This window comes from Lipotes vexillifer, unplaced genomic scaffold, assembly GCF_000442215.2.
Source record: "Lipotes vexillifer unplaced genomic scaffold, Lipotes_vexillifer_v1.1 scaffold186, whole genome shotgun sequence".
NCBI classification, from domain to species: domain Eukaryota; kingdom Metazoa; phylum Chordata; class Mammalia; order Artiodactyla; family Lipotidae; genus Lipotes; species Lipotes vexillifer.
The window spans coordinates 1,254,955-1,265,933 of NW_006774248.1; the positions used below are offsets into that span (position 1 = coordinate 1,254,955).

Here is a 10,979-nt window from a genome sequence, read left to right on the forward strand (position 1 = left end):
AGAGGGCTCAATTAGATTTTCTTCCTGTCATGTGTTATATTATTTTGCTTAAAATAATGTTTTTAATAACTTATCTTTCCTTGTGAAAATGTGTTTCTCTTATTCCTCTTATTTCCTTGATAGTTACTTAAACCACTATAATTCCAACTTCCTTTTTCTTTCCTTAGTTCACCACAGCCCAGATAAAGCCCATGCTATAGGTCACTTTCATTAAAGGTGTTATAAAAATAAATGGCTTGTAACAGGTAGGGAAAACGTGAACCAAGAGGAATGGTCCAGAATCTTATTTCCCAGCAGTGCCACAGGAAACCTTCATGTTCTTTGGGGTTTTATTTCTGTGTTCAGTTCAGGCCAAGTAAAACCCCCTGCCTGGGTGTCAAGGGCTAGTACTGAAAGCTACAAAAGGCAAGAGAGACCTTTTTCCCTGAAAGGGGTTTTGGAAGTGAGCTAGTTTATTTAATCCCCAGGCAAACCTGAAGTCAAGCTAATCAGAATGAGAGAAACAGCTTCCTACATGTGAGCTAGGACTGTGAGAAATTGTTTTTCAGGGTGGTTTATAGCCCAAACCCTTCAAGGGTGTGGAAGAGCTTTCCAACCAAGGGCACAAATATTCAAGGAGAGCTTGTTTGTTTTATGGTTATTTTTATCCCACAATAAACAGGTTAAATTTGCAGACTATACTTTTTGACTATAAAGTGGGTCATTTCTAAAGATGCCGGTGCTTTCCCACAACAGATGGAATAAATAGGAGAAAATGTTGAGAATACACCACTGAAATTCTGATTTATTCAATAATTAACAAAAAGAAGAGCAATTTCAATGGTAATAGAATGAAAACCCAACTGTTTCTGCTTTCCTTCTGAAAACGTATTTTCTACGGAGAATGCTGCTCCTAGGCGAAAACCTATTCAAAGCTCAATGATGTATAATCCTAACTTCAAGCAGCATGGTTTTGTGGGTTCAGTAATTTGTAATACCTATGCAACTAGGGATAAAATATTAACTTTCAATAATATAAGCAGTATCTGTAGTACAAATACTGAAAAAGCACATTATCTTTCAAGAACGATGTGTATATAGATATATAGATATAGATATAGATACACACACACATATATATGTATATATGTAGACACTCTGTACTTGGCTTTCAGTGCTTCTCAAGGCAGTTGCTTTGCAGAATATTAGAGGAAACACAGTCCATGCATAACCTTTGGAGACTAGGCACTAAGTAGACAACCAATCAGTTTAGCATCTCTTTCTCAGAAGATAATTAGGAAAGAGGGAAACAAAGCCATTTAAAGCGCAACAATGCTTAAAATAATCTTAGCGAGAGGCTACTTCCAGGTTGGAAGCCACACTAAATGCTTCCTGGGAAAATTGTTTGAAAACAATAAAAGTAAATAAAACATGGTAATAGTTTATAAGAAAGACAGAAAATCAAAAATAAAAAGTCCGTAATACACACATGCATGCACACTCACAGGATATGTAAGAAGGTAGAACATTTCCATGTATTTTAATTATATATCACAATAAGTCTGTGGGATATAAAGATTTCAATACATGCTTGCTTACAACTTTCTAAGAAATTGAAGTTCTTCTGTGATCAGTCCTTGATCTGGGTGGATCTACAGCATGTATTTAATGTAGAGCCAGAAACCCAAGGTTGGAGACTGGCTCTGGTATTATTCTGTGGTGGGACCTTGGCTAAATCATTCATTTTACCACTTGGGATCTCCTTTTTGAAATTTGGTAAATGGACTTCTAAATGATCTGTAAGTGTCCTTCTCATTCTAAAATCTTACCGTCTTAAGATTTTCTTTTTGTTTATTTGTCTTCAATTATTACCTTCCTTACTTTAAGCCTATTATTAATTTAAAAATCAACATAGAATTATGTTTGTCATACAACCACCTATATTTTCTAAAGAGATACATGTTTGTGAGGGCAACCCTTCATTTTTGTCTTTTATTATATTTAGTTTCTATCAGATGAAAAGTTCTCCAGTAGCAAGATGGTAGTTACAATCTATTCAGCTTGGAATAAAATTTCATTAAATCATTTTAGAGGACACCCATTTAATAGATTCACTTATCCCTTACTTATCCCTCTCTTTCCCCCTTTATGTCAGCCCTCGCTCAATTCTTAAAATCTTATAGAGAATGGAACTTCCAGGGAGACTTCACAGGAGTTTTGAGAAAGCTATGTATATAAACACAGTCTGGTTAAACATTTTAAATCTACATATTCTGAAAGTTGATGTAGCTTCTCCTGCCCTACAATGTGAGCAGAACGCAACATTATTGCTTAAACCAGCAAGATCTTTTAAAACGTACAGCCTGTTTCCCTTTTCAATCCACCCAATAGATGCTGTTGTTTTTGAACCTCTTTCGCTCTTTGTGTGCACACAGTTTCATGACTATCTCCTGGGGCAGGTACGTGTTTCATGGGGGTTTGTTTACAATGGTGGGTTTGATTGTAAAAGCCCTGTATTATGAATAAACCAAGACCTGAAATGGAGTGGAACCTTGATTTATTTGGGTAGGACTGTTTTCCAACTCCGTAAATCATATTTTGGTGTTCATTTACCTCTGCATTCTTTTTGAGCCACTGGCACTGAGGCTGACGAATGGGAATCAAATGAGGTGTGCTAAATGCTTCTGCTGGAGGGTTTCATCACCCCACATGCTGGGGTGTGATTTATCTCTGCAATACATTATGCAACTTATTTTCCTTTACTTATTTTATTTAGTGTTGTCACAAATAATATCAATTGGTCATTGACTGTGAACCCTAAACAGTAGTAAATTAATGAAATAAGAACTCATCTGTCCCCAATTTGATTAGAGCCACTTTGGTTGAACCAAGCCATTTACTATAGATGAACCTCATTTATTAAACAAGCAGCTCCGTGAGCTCTGTGTAAATTGTTATGCATAGTATTTGCAGTGTTTTTTTTGTTTTGTTTTGTTTTTTTCACTGCTGTGGCCTCTCCCGTTGAGGAGCACAGGCTCCGGAAGCGCAGGCTTAGCGGCCATGGCTCACGGGCCCAGCTGCTCCGCAGCATGTGGGATCTACCCGGAATGGGGCACAAACCCATGGCCCCTGCATCGGCAAGCAGACTTCCAACCACTGCGCCACCAGGGAAGCCCTGCAGTGGTTTTAATGAAACACTTAAGGCTGAGTTTTCTATTTCAATCACTAAGAGTGTTTTATGCTTGTGAAATAGGTATTTTCAGACATCCTGTGACTTCAGCCTAAATAGCTCTATCTGAAGTAGGTGCCCATTTATGGAAGGGGATGGCCTTTCTTTTTGTTTTGGGGGAGACAATAGGAGCAGAGGTGGGGCACAGGGCTTTTTTAGGGGAAGGGCTTCTGGGAAAAGGTGTCCCAAGAGGAGTGATTAAAGTTTTATCACAACACAGAGAAGACTATCACAGTTTCTGCGGCAGCATTCCAATATTCTTCTGCTGAGCTAGCATAAGAATTTCAGACCACAGGAATGCAAAATTCCAAGTGGTCAATTTACCTTGGAATTTAGAAAGGTTAGTTTCACAAAAGAATGTCTTTATAAAAAAGAATCTGAATAATTTAAATAGACAATGTCAATGTTCCTTTGTAGTGGCTTAAAAAATGTAGGAAGGCCAAACATATCCCAGAAAAAACACAGAGAGGTAGGGAAAAGCTGTAAATCAAAAACAGGGGAAACATAAGTGAGTTCAGTATGAAACCAGGTGACAGCCTCTGGGTATCAAGGAAACTGCCACAAAAGCAGGAGAAGGGATGAGGGGTATAACTGAGGGGATCATATATCCAGAGATGACTTGGAGTAGGAGGGGTTGATTGTACAACTTCAGTGAAGGGCAGACAAACAAAGTAGAGAGACAAAAAAAAAGTAATGGTGGATGAGATAAGAACATTCCTGAGAAGTATCTGTATGAGACTAAAGCAGAATAAACATTGGAAACATTTGGTAGAGGTTGTCTTTTTCCAGAACATAAATGAAGGTGGGTGGTGGTGATGTAATGCAGAGTCATCCTACATGTCTTTGCTAAGGACATATGCCCTCCTCATGAATCCACATGATGAGATCTACTGCAGTCAAGATATGATTAAAGAGATGCAAGACAATCATAACAATGCTAAGTGTTAAAGTTAAAAGCATATTCAATATCTTTGTTTTACTGAAGAATTTGATGCATGCCAGCACCTCAAACCCTCAGATGTTTTCAAAGAAACTTAGAACCCTACAATTTTAGAACTTACAAACTGGAAATGAGGGAATTTAGATATCTCAGTCCCACAGATTTTGTGAATGGTGTTTCCCAGGAGTGATTGTTTATATTTTTTTCCATATATAGTTATTAAATGAAATCTAATTCACTGGCAAAAATTCATTAATTTAAACAAAATCTAGAAAGTCCATTGAAACAATTTCCCTTTTATAGGGAACATATCAGGGAAGGAAGGGGAAGGGAGAGAGAAGGAAGGAAGAAAGGCAATGGATTTATGTATAAATATTATTATTACTGAGTTATTTTTATAGTACATTGTAGAACATATGAATACAATGCAACATTTAGTCCGAGGAAAAAGGAAATGGAAAATATTAGATAAAATATGTCTAGGCCAGTACGCCCCAAAGTGAGTGTCTGACAAAATGATTTCTTGGTCAAAAATGTTTGAGAAACAACTGCAATGATATATATTTCTTCAATAGTCACAGTGGATATAGTAGAGGTTCTGAGGAGTGCTACAGTATAAAAAAGCTGTCTGAGTTTGTTTCAACTCACATTTCAAAAATACATTTGACTAGGATAACTTTGTTTCCTTTAATACCTGTTAACAGCCTATGGCACTAGTGTTGCATATTCTGGGAAATGCTGCTCTCAGTACTTCTGCAGAACTCACCTACAAAGTCTAACTCTTTTAGAGATTATGCACAAGAAAATGTGTCCAAGGGTAGAATTACCTACAAGAAAAGCAAAGTTTATAAAGGGAATTCTTAACTCTGAAATATTCACAAGTGACAGATGAGAGAATGGAAATCTCATTTGGGGAGCTCCCAAACTCCAAATATGCTCTATTTTTCCCATAACTGAACTTGAAGTTACAAACTCAGCCTTTAGAATGCAGTAGCATCAAAAAAAAAAAAAAAAAAAAAAAAAAAAAAGCCTTGTGCTGATAGTGCTCACACTTAACAACATTCTATTTCCCGTTTGTGAAGCTGTGGACATGACTGAAACCCACTTATGAAAACTGTAATTCCTGCTCAACAACTTTCTTTTGTTATCTGAATTCCACATCCTCTATTCCAATCACACTGCTTAAATCTCTCACTCTAAAATTAGCAATTACTCCCTTCTGATTATTTCTCAGACTCAACTCCCTCAGTGTCTCAGAGGCATTTGATAGTGTTGTTCATTATCTTCTTGAATGCATTCTGCTCCAGGTCCTCTGTGCCACATCATTCTTATTCTCCTCCCACCTCTCAGATTACTCTCTTGATCACTGTTTCCTGATCCAGTGATTTCGCTGCTCCTCTCATGTCACAAATCCCAAGTTCTAATCAGATATTTATTTTCCTTCATGTCCATTCCTTTAGAGTCCACACCTAGTCTCTACTTACTAATGACCCTATTGTTCTATGTAGCAACATTATTTTTTTCATGTTTAAAATATGTTTTTTGTGCTTTGTATGCATTTGCCTTCCACTTGTCATGACATTTTACATATTAAGCATCAACCATTTATTAATTTCTTAGAATATGTCACTACCCTGGCAGGCACTATAGATGTCATGTCGCTTGAACTTCAAGAAACTCATGATTTAACATGAGTTAAACATAAAATTTAAATAAGTTGTATACTACAAGTTCAAGATGTTTAAGTTGTTATGGAAGGAGAAAAGGAGTCCAGAGAAGCATGGGACAATATTAGAAAAGGCTTAAAAGAGAGGCAACATTTGAGATGGGTCTTGAAAGATAAGTTGAAGGTCATATGAGGCATAATAGAAAGAGAAATGTTATTCCAGACAATAAATATTCATAACTTATTTAAAGAAGTGGCAAGAACTTTGGTGTGCCTGTGGGGTGGGGGGCAGGGTTTATGTAACTTGTTTGGGTTTAGAAGGGTTGTTAGGAGATGAGACTGGAAAGATATTGAACATGGTTTACTATGGATCTTGAATGACTTGATAAGGAGTTTGGACTTGACCCTGAAGGTGGGATAGATGATCAGAATTTGAGCAGCCGGGTGCATAATTAGGTCTACATCCAAGAATGGTCATGCTGGTAAGAAAGAGGATGGAAAATAGAGGATGGGATGAAGGACATGAATATTGTCTCCCACCAAAGCTTTCCTTATTCTGAGCTCTTTACTTGATTCCAGTGCTCCTGGGTGACGTTATGACATTTTACTACACACACACACACACACACACACACACAGAAAATAAAAAATTTAGCAGTAACTACTTCTTTCTTATGATATCAAAATTAAACTCTTCTGCCTGACTTTCAGTGTCTGCTATAGACTGAATGTTTGTGCCCCCCAAAATTCATATGTTGAAACCTAATCCCCAAGGTGATGATATTTGGAGGTGGGGTCTTTGGGAGGTGATTAGGTCATGAGGGTGAAGCCCTCATGAATGGGATTAGTGTCCTTATAAAAGAGACCCAGAGAGCTCCCTCACCTCTCCCACCATGTGAGGACACAGCAAGAAGATGGCCATCTTTGAGCCAGAAAGAGTCCTCACCAGATACTGAATCTGCTGGCACCTTCATCTTGGACTTCCAGACTCCAGAATTGTGGGAAAATAAATTTCTGTTTATAAGGCACCCCATCTGATGCTGTTGCAGCAGCCTAAATGGGCTAAAACAGTATCCTTCATGTTTCCTCAAGGACACATTATCCTGCATATGCAAGTATAGTCCTCTTCCAAATGCCCAACTTTTTTTTTCTTTTTTCATCAACACCACCCTCACCTTTATCCCATAGTCATTCTAGCTGAACTCTGTTCTTCTTTGCTGCTCCTCTCCCATTGAAAGTTCTTCTTCATGGATTCAGATCAAGCCTATTCAATTACAAATGCAAACCCTCTCTTCTCCCACAAAGTCTTTCCAGGAGACCTTCTTCCATCTTGCCCTTGCTCTCACTGGTATTTTTCTTTTCTCAAGTGCTTTGGTATATCCTGGATCTCACAGTTCTTGCATTATCTTCATTACTTTTACATTTAAGTCTAATTTCAAGAAACATTTTTGTTTCTTGAGGATCAGGACTGTGTACCTATTATACTCCTGAGTTTTTCACTTTTTAATGAACAAATTACAAATGATCAACATCCTAAAATAAATATACAAGACTCCTGTTAGAATGTTGTTGTAATGTTGGTTTATTGAGCATATATTATATGCAAAACACTAGCATATATTATATGCTTGGTGTATTTATGTGTAATACTCATAATACCACTAGGTGTGTACTATTCTTGTTATTATTATTAATATAATAATCATAACCACCATAGCCATATAAACTGAGAGATACTTTAAACAATTGCTCAAGGTCACTGATTCATCCATCCAAGCAATACATTTTTATTGAGTTTTTATAATGTCCCAGGCATGGTTCTTAGCACCTAGGAAGTAACAGTGGACAAAATAAAGTTCTATCCTAGAAGCAGGGCATTTTTCTTGGGGAAATAGACCATTAAAAATTTAAACATTTTAATAAAACAATTTAACAAAGGATCTTATAACAATGTTTGGTAGACTGATACATGCTATAAAAATAAATCAGGGCAAGTGCATGCAATGCAATTGGTAGGAAATCATGAAGCCATCATAGAAAGGTAGGTTGTCAGACTCTAGATTCTCTGTAATAAGTCCCCTATTATTGTTAGCCTCAGGTACAACTTCATTACTGGTATTTGAACCCTGCAGTAATCTCTCCTCACATGTATATTCTAATGAAACTCAGGTCTCATCAACATCAAATCTATGTTCTAATCAGACAAATATACTTATCTTCAAAAATGTACTCACCATGGCTCTTGTGTTTGGCTCATGTTATTCTTTAAGTGTATGCACACACTTACACACACATACATATGTGCACCCACACAGAGTCTTTTTTACTTGAACTCAGATTCAACTTATTCTGTAAAACCTTTATTGTCTATTAAAAGAAGAGTTGCATCTTCAATTTTGTTGGCAATTTCCATTATATGTACTGTTATTCTAGGCAATTTATAAATAATTAAAAGAGAACAATATGTAATTTTTCAAACACTGAAGAAATATAACTTTGGATCTACCTTTTTGTAGCATCTGCATTAACAGTGATTTTAAAAATTAGGGTATAAGATCTGAAAAATTCTTTGAAGTATTGAACCTTCCGATTAAGATAAAACATTGAGGACAAATATAGATTTGATCTGCACGGTGTTAATTTAACAGCATTAAATTCAAGATAACCCTTAAACCCTTGTGTATTATTATTTAAATTTTATATCCTCCAATTCCCCCAAAATGAAGAAATAAATTAAAATCGTTCTTTATGTCATTTCAACCATTAAATGTTTAAATACATTTAAAAATGATGACTCAGTCATAATGAAGAAAATGATTTTTTCTAAAGAAAATGAAGTGAGTGTATTCATAACTAAGTGGGAAAAAAACATGTTTGAGAAAAAGCAAAATGCTGAGCATTCATATAACATTTGCACCATCTCAAACTAATCCTCCAGTGACCTTGCCAATAATATTTACTCTGAACAGCCACACAGGGAAAGAACGGGCTTCTCAATATAAAATAGTATTCATTCTGCTTTTTTATATTTCTAACAATAATAAAGGGTCAGAAACAGGCCTTGGCTGAAATGCTGATTGCTATTCCTGCTTTCCAACACTTTTCCAACTTTAAAATATCATTTAAAACACAGTTTGTATATTTTTGTAAACTGCAGAGCTATTCTATACTGTACTCAGTAGCAACTAGTATATGCTGTTAAATCTGGTTGTTGTTTTTTTTTTGGGGCACCCAAATCTCTTTTATTGGAGGGGGGCAGGTTGTGGGGGGCTCTCACTGCAGAGCTTGTTCATTAGCGCTGTTTCCCAAGTCCTGCGGCTTCATCACATCTGGCAGCTCGGGTGGGCTGAAGAAGGGCTCGATGCTAAGAACCTCAAAGGCTTCATCTGCCCTGAAGGCTAGCCCCACAGTGGCTGGGGCCTGAGATGGTGCTCTCTGGCTGGTGAAGCCACACTCTTCCAATGTCTTTCCATGGTCCTGAAGCTGGTCATCCTTGTACAGCTGCTGCTTGTCTGGTGGCCACTTGAGGATGCCCTCAATGATGCACTTCAGCTCGAACAAAGTGTTCGAGTCCTTGGCGTCTGTGAAGATGGTGGTCTTGTGGTGTCGGATCATAAGGAACACGTACATCACGGAGGCTGCCTCTCCCCCAAGTCTGGCAAATTTAACCAGAAAAAGAAACACAAATAACAGTTAGTAGTTAAAGACTTTAAGTTGCTGCTATTACAGATATAATACTAATTTGTTAGGGCTGCCCTAACAAAGTACTGCAAACTGAAATTTATTGACCAACAGTTCTGGCGACTAGACGTTCAAAATCAATGTATTGGTGGAGTTGGTTTCTTCCGAGGTCTGTGAGGGAAAGCTCTGCTCCAGGCCTCTTGCCTTACTGTGTAGATCACCATCTTGTGTCCACATGATGTTTTCCCTGTGTATATGTCTATCTCCAAATTTCCCTTTATCTTTGATAAGAACCTGCCTTAATGGACCTCATCTTAATTTGATTGCCTCTTTAAAGGCTCCATCTCCAAATAAGATCACATTTGGACATATTGGGATTCAGGATTTCAAAATATAAATTTTGAGGGGACACAATTCACCACATAACAGGCACTTTCCTCATTTTTATTTGAAACATTATTTACTATTTTGTTTATTACCTAAAATATATGGATTATAAAATATGTATTTGGAATAGTATGTGGATGATTCTTCACAATTACATAGATTTATCCAAATTGGAAAGGAATAACTTAAATTGCCTCTGTTTTCAAATGGCATGATTTTATATAGAGAAAATCCTAAAGACTCCACCAAAAAAAAAAAAAAAATCTTGTTAGAAATAATAAATGAACTCAGTAATGTTGCAGAATACAAAATCAATATACAAAAATCAACTGCATTTTGATACACTAGCAATAAACTCTCCAAAAAAAAAAATTAAGAAAACAATCACATTTACAATAACATCAAAAATTTATAGAAAGAAAGAGTTGAGCAATGGTTGCCAGGGCCTAGGAGGTGAGAGAAATGGAGAGATGTTGGTCAAAGGGTACAAACTTTCAGTTATAAGATAAATAGGTTCTGCCTCAACATAATAAAGGCCATATATGACAAACCCACAGCAAACATCATTCTCAATGGTGAAAAACTGAAAGCGTTTCCTCTAAGATCAGCAACAAGACAAGGATGTCCACTCTCGCCACTATTATTCAACATAGTTTTGGAAGTCCTAGCCATGGCAATCAGGGAAGAAAATGAAATAAAAGGAATATAAATCTGAAAAGAAGAAGTAAAACTGTCACTGTTTGCAGATGACATGATACTATGCATAGAGACTCCTAAAGATGCCACCAGAAAACTACTAGAGCTAATCAATGAATTTGGTAAAGTTACAGGATACAAAATTAAGACACAGAAATCTCTTGCATTCTTATACACTAATGATGAAAAATCTGAAAGCGAAGTTAAGGAAGCACTCCCATTTATCACTGCACAAAAAAGAAAACACCTAGGAATAAACCTACATAAGGAGACTAAATAACTGTATGCAGAAAACTATAAGACACTGATGAAAGAAATTAAAGATGATATAAACAGATGGAGAGATATACCATGTTCTTGGATTGGAAGAATCAGTATTGTGAAAATGACTATACTACCCA

General features: G+C 36.6%; 1 pseudogene; it reads right to left on the minus strand.

The window, feature by feature from the left end:
* Window positions 1-9,087: 9,087 nt before the first annotated feature.
* Window positions 9,088-9,444, minus strand: LOC103080642 (transcription elongation factor B polypeptide 2 pseudogene; annotated as a pseudogene).
* Between the last annotated feature and the right edge of the window lie 1,535 nt (window positions 9,445-10,979).